The sequence below is a fragment of the Schistocerca serialis genome, unplaced genomic scaffold (genome assembly GCF_023864345.2).
Source record: "Schistocerca serialis cubense isolate TAMUIC-IGC-003099 unplaced genomic scaffold, iqSchSeri2.2 HiC_scaffold_194, whole genome shotgun sequence".
Lineage (NCBI taxonomy): Eukaryota > Metazoa > Arthropoda > Insecta > Orthoptera > Acrididae > Schistocerca > Schistocerca serialis.
Window position 1 is genome coordinate 65001 of NW_026047756.1, and position 12500 is coordinate 77500.

Here is a 12500-nt window from a genome sequence, read left to right on the forward strand (position 1 = left end):
TCCACAGTAAAGATACCATACCGCCATCTATGGGAATGTGACCAAACGACATTGACATCGAGGCCAGAATGTCCACCTCCATCTACAGGGATCCGACGGAACTACGCCAACGATGCTGGCAAAACAGTATCGCCATCTATGCGAATCTGACAACACTACGTCCGCCATGTCGAGCGCACCACATAACATACCGCCATCTGTAGGTCTCCCTCAGCATGAGCTCCTGCAACGACGATACCGCCATCTATGGGACGCCAAGCCGACTAAGACATCGATGGGCCCACAGTGCCCATCTTTCGACGCCACCCACAAAGCATGCAGCCTCTGTCGACCACAGCACCCAAACGCCAGTGCCTCTGCCGCACGACGTCGTGGACCGGCAATCACACCACCCGCACCCGCTCGTGCCCCACCCCAACGGCCAAACTCGCAACGCCAGCGGATGAACGGCGGAAGTTTCCCGCACTCGTAATGTGCAATCCACACCTATAACTTGCGTTTCATGAAGAGTTATGTCCAATATGCGACATTCCCGCTGTCCCTATACATGAGCTGCGAGCTGTACCACGTACAAGCTACAGACGCGATCGCATTGCTCACTGTACTGATTCCCATGCCGAGCGATCAGCTAGGAAGCGCCCCATCCATGTCGGTACCCGTGGGCGTTGCACTCGCAGTCGCAAAAAACGTTGGGCAAATATATATCTCGGAACAGTAACGACAGTCGGAGCCTCCTGGCGTTGCACTCGCAGTCGCAAAAAACGCTGGGCAAATATATTTCTCGGAAGAGTAACGACAGTCCGAGCCTCCTGCGTGGGAAGAGTCTTTCTAGGCCCTGACCCACGGGAAGGGTTTAGCTTCCCCCATCCCGGACATTTGAAGTCGTCACACTACCGGTATTGACTAATAGACTGATTGCTGATAATCACTAGCCATACACTGGGGGAAACGGCCGACAGGGGCAGCAACATAGTGGAGCCGCAGTGTCACTAATGTACAGAGATAGAACAGTTTCGACTGGAACCAGAGTAACCGTATACACGGCACTGATTAGTAATAAATGCAGAGCCATCAGAATACAGATAATATATACAACCGTCCCTATACATGCTGAAAGACTCTGCACACAATGAGAACCACACGTCAGCCAGACACTATCACACACTACTCTCTGCCTCTAACAGGCACACACACAATATCTAACCACCAGCATGGAAGAACATCCGGTGCATCCTCTCCGCCACATTACACAATCCACACTATCATAACCAGACCGGGAGGTCCACCCAGAAAACAGAATATCCCACCCTTCCGACATCCGCCATTGCTCAGTTAAGCCACGAACACCCACACATGTCCTACACAGGGGTGCACCCAACATCACAATACTGCCTCCTGTCACAGTACACAAACAATGGCAGGAATGAAAGACACACATCTGCCATAACCTTGGAATCGGAGCGCCGCCTGTCATGAGCCACAAGTGCATCCTGACGTGACAAATCGGATGATCCCGCAGGCATGCACTTACGATAATCACTATCAACGAACCTGCCGCCCCCCCCCCCCCCCAATACACCTTTCCCTACAACAATGTGTACCTTAACCTAAGCGATATTGTACCTTAACCTCAGCTATATCGTACCTTAACCTAACCTACATTGCGCCTTAACCTAACCTACGTTGTGCCTTAACCTAACCTACGTTGTGCCTTAACCTAACGTATGTTGTGCCTTAACCTAACCTATGTTGTGCCTTAACCTAACCTATGTTGTGCCTTAACCTAACCTATGTTGTGCCTTAACCTAACCCATGTTGTGCCTTAACCTAACCCATGTTGTGCCTTAACCTAACCCATGTTGTGCCTTAACCTAACCCATGTTGTGCCTTAACCTAACCCATGTTGTGCCTTAACCTAACCCATATTGTACCTTAACCTAACCCATGTTGTGCCTTAACCTAACCCATGTTGTGCCTTAACCTAACCCATGTTGTGCCTTAACCTAACCCATGTTGTGCCTTAACCTAACCCATGTTGTGCCTTAACCTAACCCATGTTGTGCCTTAACCTAACCCATGTTGTGCCTTAACCTAACCCATGTTGTGCCTTAACCTAACCCATGTTGTGCCTTAACCTAACCCATGTTGTGCCTTAACCTAACCCATATTGTACCTTAACCTAACCCATATTGTACCTTAACCTAACCCATATTGTACCTTAACCTAACCCATATTGTACCTTAACCTAACCCATATTGTACCTTAACCTAACCCATATTGTACCTTAACCTAACCCATATTGTACCTTAACCTAACCCATATTGTACCTTAACCTAACCCATATTGTACCTTAACCTAACCCATATTGTACCTTAACCTAACCCATGTTGTGCCTTAACCTAACCCATGTTGTGCCTTAACCTAACCCATATTGTGCCTTAACCTAACCCATGTTGTGCCTTAACCTAACCCATATTGTGCCTTAACCTAACCCATATTGTGCCTTAACCTAACCCATGTTGTGCCTTAACCTAACCCATGTTGTGCCTTAACCTAACCCATGTTGTGCCTTAACCTAACCCATGTTGTGCCTTAACCTAACCCATATTGTGCCTTAACCTAACCCATATTGTACCTTAACCTAACCCATATTGTACCTTAACCTAACCCATATTGTACCTTAACCTAACCCATATTGTACCTTAACCTAACCCATATTGTACCTTAACCTAACCCATATTGTGCCTTAACCTAACCCATATTGTGCCTTAACCTAACCCATATTGTGCCTCAACCTAACCCAATTTGTGCCTCAACCTAACCCATATTGTGCCTCAACCTAACCCATATTGTGCCTCAACCTAACCCATATTGTGCCTCAACCTAACCCAATTTGTGCCTCAACCTAACCCATATTGTGCCTCAACCTAAACTAATTTGTGCCTCAACGTAACCTAATTTGTGCCTCAACGTAACCTAATTTGTGCCTCAACGTAACCTAATTTGTGCCTCAACGTAACCTAATTTGTGCCTCAACGTAACCTAATTTGTGCTTCAACGTAACCTAAATTGTGCTTCAACGTAACCTAAATTGTGCTTCAACGTAACCTAAATTGTGCTTCAACGTAACCTAAATTGTGCTTTAACGTAACCTAAATTGTGCTTTAACGTAACCTAAATTGTGCTTTAACGTAACCTAAATTGTGCTTTAACGTAACCTAAATTGTGCTTTAACGTAACCCATGTTGTGCTTTAACGTAACCCATGTTGTGCTTTAACGTAACCCATGTTGTGCTTTAACGTAACCCATGTTGTGCCTTAACCTAACCTATATTGCGCCTTAACCTGCTCTGTAATTGTTATGCAACTCGTTAAATTAGTGTAGTGTTGCCTAACCGCAACCCTCGCAATATAGTTCGCTATTCGCACTGCCCGGTCCCCTGTGTATCGCGTCATGTTAAACACCTTGCAGGTGTTGCTGACTTTCCACATGCTCCTGCTATACACTGTAATGTGGATAGCAGCAGGACGTACATGCCCCCCCCCCCTTCCCCCCTGCCTTCGCAAGCTGGTCGTTGAGAAGTTTGCATGTTCAATGCCCTTCGCATGCCGACGTACTCAGCCTACGTTGTGGTACGGCCTGTCACCTGTCCGCCGATGTACGCAAAACCCACAAACTGTACTGCACATTGGTCCGTATGTACTGAATGATACATCGTGGCACATGTGTGACCGTACGACGACTGCGCCTAGCAACGGCAGACCATACAGTCCAAATATTGTGCACGCAGCTACGTGTCGTCTCCCTATAAGAGCTGGATTGCAGTGTGGTACGCCATTCAGACGTGTGGGAGGAACGGACGCCCTCGATGGCGATCAGCATGAGCAGTCTGTTGATGTAGTGGAGCGTGTATTCGGACGTAGTCGTTTCTCACACACCGTGATAGCATGTTGCACCGCGTTCCACATCTGCGACATCCTGCAGAGGCCGGCTGACAGTCGTTCGCGCAATGGACACCGCATACGTACGGGGGCTACCTTCCACGTGTTCTCGAGGCGTGCACATGTTGTTGCGTCTATGTGGGCAGACGTAGTGTGTTGTGACACCTGACACAGGCATGCAATACTCGTTGCAAATGGCGATGGACGTCTACGTTGCTGGTGACGTTACGCAAATGAACAACAGGTAACCGTTGTGGTGCGGTTGTTCTCGCTAGAGGTGAATCAGTGTTGGCGACGATCGGTCGAGCTATTAACTGGTTTGTTTCAGGGATACCCACCATGCCCACGAACGTGAAAGGGGATCTGGGTGTGAGGCGATACGCGGCGGGTGGCTGGGTGAGACTGTCCCCGGCCGGTGAGGGGGGGCCGCCCGGCGTGCTGGCAGCGCGGTGCGTGGGCGCACGCGCTACAGCCGGCTGGTGGGGGCGCCAGTGGCAGGCGCGCCGGCCGACGGACGCGGCAGGCGGCGCAGCTGCGCGCCGGGGCCCCCTGCTCGCGGCGCCTTGCGGCCAAAGTAGGTCCTCGCGGGCCCGGTGCGAAGCGCGGTGGCCATCTGCAGTGTGCTGGTCCGATTGAGGACTGTGTGCGCTGAGGATGCGCCGCCGCCCGGCGCTCGGCGCCGCGACGCCGTCTGCTGCTCGGTCGCCCCAGCGGTTCTCGCAGGTGGTTTGTATCGCAGCTGTGCGGACGTGTTGGCGCGTGCGCTGTGCTGGGAGAGTTCGCTTCGGCACCCAAGTGGGGCTTTTGTCCTTCTGTGGCGCTGGCGTTGGAGCTGCCGGTCACCGTAGGTGGCGCGTGTTGTCTCCCGCCGGCAATGCCACGACAGCACGCTCCCGGGCCTCTGTCGGCAGCGGCAAGCTCAGTTGGGAGCACGGGTGGTCGCACCTAAAGCGTCTACTCGCCTAACTCCGGGCGATTGCGCCTCTCTCGAACCCGACCAAGTACTTAGGACGGCGCTGCGCGCCGCCGGGACCTGAGAGGGTTTCGAGGTGTGTTGTGCAGGGGAGCTCAGCCTCCTCCTGTTTGCAGAATAATTGAGCGGACGCTTGCGTGTTCGCGCGGCCCCCGGGACACACTCCCGGGCGGCCGGCTGCTCAGCTCTAGTTGACGCAGCTCCCTGGTTGATCCTGCCAGTAGTCATATGCTTGTCTCAAAGATTAAGCCATGCATGTCTCAGTACAAGCCGCATTAAGGTGAAACCGCGAATGGCTCATTAAATCAGTTATGGTTCCTTAGATCGTACCCACGTTACTTGGATAACTGTGGTAATTCTAGAGCTAATACATGCAAACAGAGTCCCGACCAGAGATGGAAGGGACGCTTTTATTAGATCAAAACCAATCGGTCGGCTCGTCCGGTCCGTTTGCCTTGGTGACTCTGAATAACTTTGGGCTGATCGCACGGTCCTCGTACCGGCGACGCATCTTTCAAATGTCTGCCTTATCAACTGTCGATGGTAGGTTCTGCGCCTACCATGGTTGTAACGGGTAACGGGGAATCAGGGTTCGATTCCGGAGAGGGAGCCTGAGAAACGGCTACCACATCCAAGGAAGGCAGCAGGCGCGCAAATTACCCACTCCCGGCACGGGGAGGTAGTGACGAAAAATAACGATACGGGACTCATCCGAGGCCCCGTAATCGGAATGAGTACACTTTAAATCCTTTAACGAGTATCTATTGGAGGGCAAGTCTGGTGCCAGCAGCCGCGGTAATTCCAGCTCCAATAGCGTATATTAAAGTTGTTGCGGTTAAAAAGCTCGTAGTTGGATTTGTGTCCCACGCTGTTGGTTCACCGCCCGTCGGTGTTTAACTGGCATGTATCGTGGGACGTCCTGCCGGTGGGGCGAGCCGAAGGCGTGCGACCGCCTCGTGCGTGCTCGTGCGTCCCGAGGCGGACCCCGTTGAAATCCTACCAGGGTGCTCTTTATTGAGTGTCTCGGTGGGCCGGCACGTTTACTTTGAACAAATTAGAGTGCTTAAAGCAGGCAAGCCCGCCTGAATACTGTGTGCATGGAATAATGGAATAGGACCTCGGTTCTATTTTGTTGGTTTTCGGAACCCGAGGTAATGATTAATAGGGACAGGCGGGGGCATTCGTATTGCGACGTTAGAGGTGAAATTCTTGGATCGTCGCAAGACGAACAGAAGCGAAAGCATTTGCCAAGTATGTTTTCATTAATCAAGAACGAAAGTTAGAGGTTCGAAGGCGATCAGATACCGCCCTAGTTCTAACCATAAACGATGCAGCCAGCGATCCGCCGCAGTTCCTCCGATGACTCGGCGGGCAGCCTCCGGGAAACCAAAGCTTTTGGGTTCCGGGGGAAGTATGGTTGCAAAGCTGAAACTTAAAGGAATTGACGGAAGGGCACCACCAGGAGTGGAGCCTGCGGCTTAATTTGACTCAACACGGGAAACCTCACCAGGCCCGGACACCGGAAGGATTGACAGATTGATAGCTCTTTCTTGATTCGGTGGGTGGTGGTGCATGGCCGTTCTTAGTTGGTGGAGCGATTTGTCTGGTTAATTCCGATAACGAACGAGACTCTAGCCTGCTAACTAGTCGCGTGACATCCTTCGTGCTGTCAGCGATTACTTTTCTTCTTAGAGGGGACAGGCGGCTTCTAGCCGCACGAGATTGAGCAATAAGAGGTCTGTGATGCCCTTAGATGTTCTGGGCCGCACGCGCGCTACACTGAAGGAATCAGCGTGTCTTCCTAGGCCGAAAGGTCGGGGTAACCCGCTGAACCTCCTTCGTGCTAGGGATTGGGGCTTGCAATTGTTCCCCATGAACGAGGAATTCCCAGTAAGCGCGAGTCATAAGCTCGCGTTGATTACGTCCCTGCCCTTTGTACACACCGCCCGTCGCTACTACCGATTGAATGATTTAGTGAGGTCTTCGGACTGGTACGCGGCATTGACTCTGTCGTTGCCGATGCTACCGGAAAGATGACCAAACTTGATCATTTAGAGGAAGTAAAAGTCGTAACAAGGTTTCCGTAGGTGAACCTGCGGAAGGATCATTACCGACTAGACTGCATGTCTTTCGATGTGCGTGTCGTGTCGCGCAACACGCAGCTACCTGTACGGCTCGCAGTAGCCGTGCGCCGCGTGCGGAACCACGCGTTCGTCTCAAAACTAAAGGCAATGTTGTGTGGTACGAGCGCTGAAGCGCTGGAGCGGCTGGCCTGCGGCACCTGGCGCCTGGCGCCGGTTTTGAATGACTTTCGCCCGACTGCCTGTCCGCTCCGGTGTGGAGCCGTACGACGCCCATCGGCCGTGAGGCCGTTGGACACTGAACGCTGGAACAGGGCCGCCACACGCCTCAGTCCCGCCTATGCAACTGTCTCGAAAGAGATGGTGGAAACTATGAAAAGATCACCCAGGACGGTGGATCACTCGGCTCGTGGGGTCGATGAAGAACGCAGCAAATTGCGCGTCGACATGTGAACTGCAGGACACATGAACATCGACGTTTCGAACGCACATTGCGGTCCATGGATTCCGTTCCCGGGCCACGTCTGGCTGAGGGTCGGCTACGTATACTGAAGCGCGCGGCGTTTGCCCCGCTTCGCAGACCTGGGAGTGTCGTGGCCGCCTGTGGGGCCGGCCGCGTCTCCTTAAACGTGCGATGCGCGCCCGTCGCCTGGCGGTTCGCATACCGGTACTTACTCGGTAGCGTGCACAGCCGGCTGGCGGTGTGGCGTGCGACACCTCGTACAACGACCTCAGAGCAGGCGAGACTACCCGCTGAATTTAAGCATATTACTAAGCGGAGGAAAAGAAACTAACAAGGATTCCCCCAGTAGCGGCGAGCGAACAGGGAAGAGTCCAGCACCGAACCCCGCAGGCTGCCGCCTGTCGTGGCATGTGGTGTTTGGGAGGGTCCACTACCCCGACGCCTCGCGCCGAGCCCAAGTCCAACTTGAATGAGGCCACGGCCCGTAGAGGGAGCCAGGCCCGTAGCGGCCGGTGCGAGCGTCGGCGGGACCTCTCCTTCGAGTCGGGTTGCTTGAGAGTGCAGCTCCAAGTGGGTGGTAAACTCCATCTGAGACTAAATATGACCACGAGACCGATAGCGAACAAGTACCGTGAGGGAAAGTTGAAAAGAACTTTGAAGAGAGAGTTCAAAAGTACGTGAAACCGTTCTGGGGTAAACGTGAGAAGTCCGAAAGGTCGAACGGGTGAGATTCACGCCCATCCGGCCCACTGGCCTCCGCCCTCGGCAGATGGGGCCGGCCGCCCGCGCGGAGCAATCCGCGGCGGGGTCGTGTCCGGTTGCCTTTCCACTCGCCGCGGGGTGGGGCCGTTCCGGTGTGCGGTGGGCCGCACTTCTCCCCTAGTAGGACGTCGCGACCCGCTGGGTGCCGGCCTACGGCCCGGGTGCGCAGCCTGTCCTTCCGCGGGCCTCGGTTCGCGTCTGTTGGGCAGAGCCCCGGTGTCCTGGCTGGCTGCCCGGCGGTATATCTGGAGGAGTCGATTCGCCCCTTTGGGCGCTCGGGCTCCCGGCAAGCGCGCGCGGTTCTTCCCGGATGACGGACCTACCTGGCCCGGCCCCGGACCCGCGCCGCTGTTGGCTCGGGATGCTCTCGGGCGGAATAATCGCTCCCGTCAGCGGCGCTTCAGCTTTGGACAATTTCACGACCCGTCTTGAAACACGGACCAAGGAGTCTAACATGTGCGCGAGTCATTGGGCTGTACGAAACCTAAAGGCGTAATGAAAGTGAAGGTCTCGCCTTGCGCGGGCCGAGGGAGGATGGGGCTTCCCCGCCCTTCACGGGGCGGCGGCCTCCGCACTCCCGGGGCGTCTCGTCCTCATTGCGAGGTGAGGCGCACCTAGAGCGTACACGTTGGGACCCGAAAGATGGTGAACTATGCCTGGCCAGGACGAAGTCAGGGGAAACCCTGATGGAGGTCCGTAGCGATTCTGACGTGCAAATCGATCGTCGGAGCTGGGTATAGGGGCAAAAGACTAATCGAACCATCTAGTAGCTGGTTCCCTCCGAAGTTTCCCTCAGGATAGCTGGTGCTCGTACGAGTCTCATCCGGTAAAAGCGAATGATTAGAGCCTTGGGGCCGAAACGACCTCAACCTATTCTCAAACTTTAAATGGGTGAGATCTCCGGCTTGCTTGATATGCTGAAGCCGCGAGCAAACGACTCGGATCGGAAGTGCCAAGTGGGCCACTTTTGGTAAGCAGAACTGGCGCTGTGGGATGAACCAAACGCCGAGTTAAGGCGCCCGAATCGACGCTCATGGGAAACCATGAAAGGCGTTGGTTGCTTAAGACAGCAGGACGGTGGCCATGGAAGTCGGAATCCGCTAAGGAGTGTGTAACAACTCACCTGCCGAAGCAACTAGCCCTGAAAATGGATGGCGCTTGAAGCGTCGTGCCTATACTCGGCCGTCAGTCTGGCAGTCATGGCCGGTCCTTGCGGCCGGCCGCGAAGCCCTGACGAGTAGGAGGGTCGCGGCGGTGGGCGCAGAAGGGTCTGGGCGTGAGCCTGCCTGGAGCCGCCGTCGGTGCAGATCTTGGTGGTAGTAGCAAATACTCCAGCGAGGCCCTGGAGGGCTGACGCGGAGAAGGGTTTCGTGTGAACAGCCGTTGCACACGAGTCAGTCGATCCTAAGCCCCTAGGAGAAATCCGATGTTGATGGGGGCCGTCATAGCATGATGCACTTTGTGCTGGCCCCCGTTGGGCGAAAGGGAATCCGGTTCCTATTCCGGAACCCGGCAGCGGAACCGATACAAGTCGGGCCCCTCTTTTAGAGATGCTCGTCGGGGTAACCCAAAAGGACCCGGAGACGCCGTCGGGAGATCGGGGAAGAGTTTTCTTTTCTGCATGAGCGTTCGAGTTCCCTGGAATCCTCTAGCAGGGAGATAGGGTTTGGAACGCGAAGAGCACCGCAGTTGCGGCGGTGTCCCGATCTTCCCCTCGGACCTTGAAAATCCGGGAGAGGGCCACGTGGAGGTGTCGCGCCGGTTCGTACCCATATCCGCAGCAGGTCTCCAAGGTGAAGAGCCTCTAGTCGATAGAATAATGTAGGTAAGGGAAGTCGGCAAATTGGATCCGTAACTTCGGGATAAGGATTGGCTCTGAGGATCGGGGCGTGTCGGGCTTGGTCGGGAAGTGGGTCAGCGCTAACGTGCCGGGCCTGGGCGAGGTGAGTGCCGTAGGGGTGCCGGTAAGTGCGGGCGTTTAGCGCGGGCGTGGTCTGCTCTCGCCGTTGGTCGGCCTCGTGCTGGCCGGCGGTGCAGGATGCGCGCGCCTGCGCGGCGTTCGCGCCCCGGTGCTTCAACCTGCGTGCAGGATCCGAGCTCGGTCCCGTGCCTTGGCCTCCCACGGATCTTCCTTGCTGCGAGGCCGCGTCCGCCTTAGCGTGCTCCTCCGGGGGCGCGCGGGTGCGCGGATTCTCTTCGGCCGCCATTCAACGATCAACTCAGAACTGGCACGGACTGGGGGAATCCGACTGTCTAATTAAAACAAAGCATTGCGATGGCCCTAGCGGGTGTTGACGCAATGTGATTTCTGCCCAGTGCTCTGAATGTCAACGTGAAGAAATTCAAGCAAGCGCGGGTAAACGGCGGGAGTAACTATGACTCTCTTAAGGCTTGGGGGGGTTACCAGCCCCCCCTCGCATTATCCCTTTATAGTTGGGGGCAGCCGACAAGAAACAAGAGATGGTGGCCCTTCCGCTGAAGGTGCCACCCCAGCTACCCCAGCACCTATCCGGCCAACCGGCCGTAACGAAAATGCGATAGTTTGTGTAGCTCCCTTTGCTTGCAGTGAGTGCCACCGCACTTTTACCACGAAGAACGGTCTCGGGGTCCATCGCCGCCGCCAACACCCTGCGGCCGCCAACGCTGAGATCGTGACGGAGAGGCATCGCGCGAGGTGGACGGAGGAAGAAGTCCTGTCGCTCGCCAAGGCAGAGGCCGAACTGTTCCTGGAGAGGGACGCCCGGTTCTTCTTTGTAAATCAAGAACTTACCAGGATGTTCCCCGACCGAACGCTTGAGGCAATCAAGTGCCGACGGCGGCAAGCTGCCCACAAGCAGCTTGTCCGCCAATTCATGGAGGCACTTGAGATCGGTCGGGGTGAAGAGCCGGCGTCCCGCCGTGGAGTAGCGAGCTCGCTGCCTGACGCGGGCGAGGCCGCTGCGCCGCCCGTCGACGCAGCCGAGGACTTCGCGGCCGACACCACCGGGCCGCCGCCGGAGGGGCCGACTGACGCCGCCATCTGGGAGCATCTGGCGGGGCTACCTGCTTCCGCCCAGCGTTTCTCTGCCCTGGATCGAGTCATTGGTCTGGGGCGGGGCACGCCGCCCGATGTCATCCTGGGCATGCTCCCGGATGCCCTTGCGTCGGTCGGGTCCAGGGGGGAGAGGTCGATCACCAGGACACAGCGGCCGCGCCAACCATCCAAGCGGCCGCCTGCCGCCCCGCCGCTGCAGAAGCGCAAGCGGCGCCGCTGGGAATACGCGCGGACACAGGACGCCTTCCGTAGGTCGCGTGCGCGTTGCGTGCGCGGCTTGCTGGACGGCACCCTGCTGCAGCCGCCACCCGACATCCCCGGTCTGCTGGACTTCTGGGCGGACCTCTTCACGAAGAAGCCGATCTCCACCGCCGGCTTCATCCGTGACCGCCTTCTCCCGCACTCGGAGCCTGTCGCTCCTGAGTGCCTATGGGGGCCGGTCACACGTGAGGAGGTCGCTGCTGCCTTGCCGCCCAGGGGATCGGCAGCCGGGCCGGACGGCCTGACTCCAGCGGAGCTGCGGCGCCTGCCGCATGAAGTCCTGGTGAAACTCTTGAACCTCTTCCTCCTGGCCCGCGCCCTCCCCGAGCGTCTGCTTCGCGCCCGGACGTCACTTCTCCCCAAAACGGCTGCACCAACATCCCCCGCTGACTTTCGCCCCATTACGGTCTGCTCGGTGTTGGCGCGGACCTTTCACAAGGTTCTCGCGTCACGCCTGATGCGTGCATGTGCTGTGGACGAACGTCAGCGGGCATTCATCCCCCGGGATGGGATGTTGGAAAACACCTTCATCTTGGACACTGCTCTCACCGACGCAGTCCGCTCCTGTCGCTCTGTTTTTGTGGCATCGATCGACGTCTCTAAAGCGTTCGATTCGGTGGACCATGCCGCCCTCCGCCCCGTGCTGAGGGCTCATGGCCTGCCGGATTGCTTTATTGAGTACGTCGAAAGGTGTTACGAGGGTAGCACGACGGTGATAGCGGGCGGCGCCGACGTGGGCGTGCCCCTGCAGCCGGCTAGGGGTGTGCGTCAGGGTGACCCCCTCTCCCCCCTCCTTTTCAATTTTGCGGTGGACTATGTTTTGAGTCAACTTCCCTCCCACATCGGAGCTCGGATCCTTGGTCGCAGAGTTAACGCTGCGGCCTTCGCAGATGACGTCCTGCTTTTTGCATCGACCGCGAGGGGATTGCAGTCCCTCATCGACGCAGCCGTCGCAGCCCTCGCCCATCTGGGGCTGCAGATCAA

At 56.2% G+C, this 12500-nt stretch overlaps 2 non-coding genes and 1 pseudogene across 2 annotated transcripts; all 3 read left to right on the top strand.

Annotated features, from left to right (window-relative positions):
• Positions 1-5116: 5116 nt before the first annotated feature.
• LOC126443827 (small subunit ribosomal RNA) lies at positions 5117-7025 on the top strand. Its single transcript, XR_007582210.1, has one exon. It is a non-coding gene; the product is annotated as a small subunit ribosomal RNA (ribosomal RNA).
• Positions 7026-7378: 353 nt separating this feature from the next.
• LOC126443836 (5.8S ribosomal RNA) lies at positions 7379-7534 on the top strand. The gene has a single exon (XR_007582215.1). It is a non-coding gene; the product is annotated as a 5.8S ribosomal RNA (ribosomal RNA).
• A 188-nt stretch (positions 7535-7722) lies between these two features.
• The window catches only part of LOC126443832 (large subunit ribosomal RNA), a 7747-nt pseudogene continuing 2969 nt past the window's right edge, over positions 7723-12500 (top strand).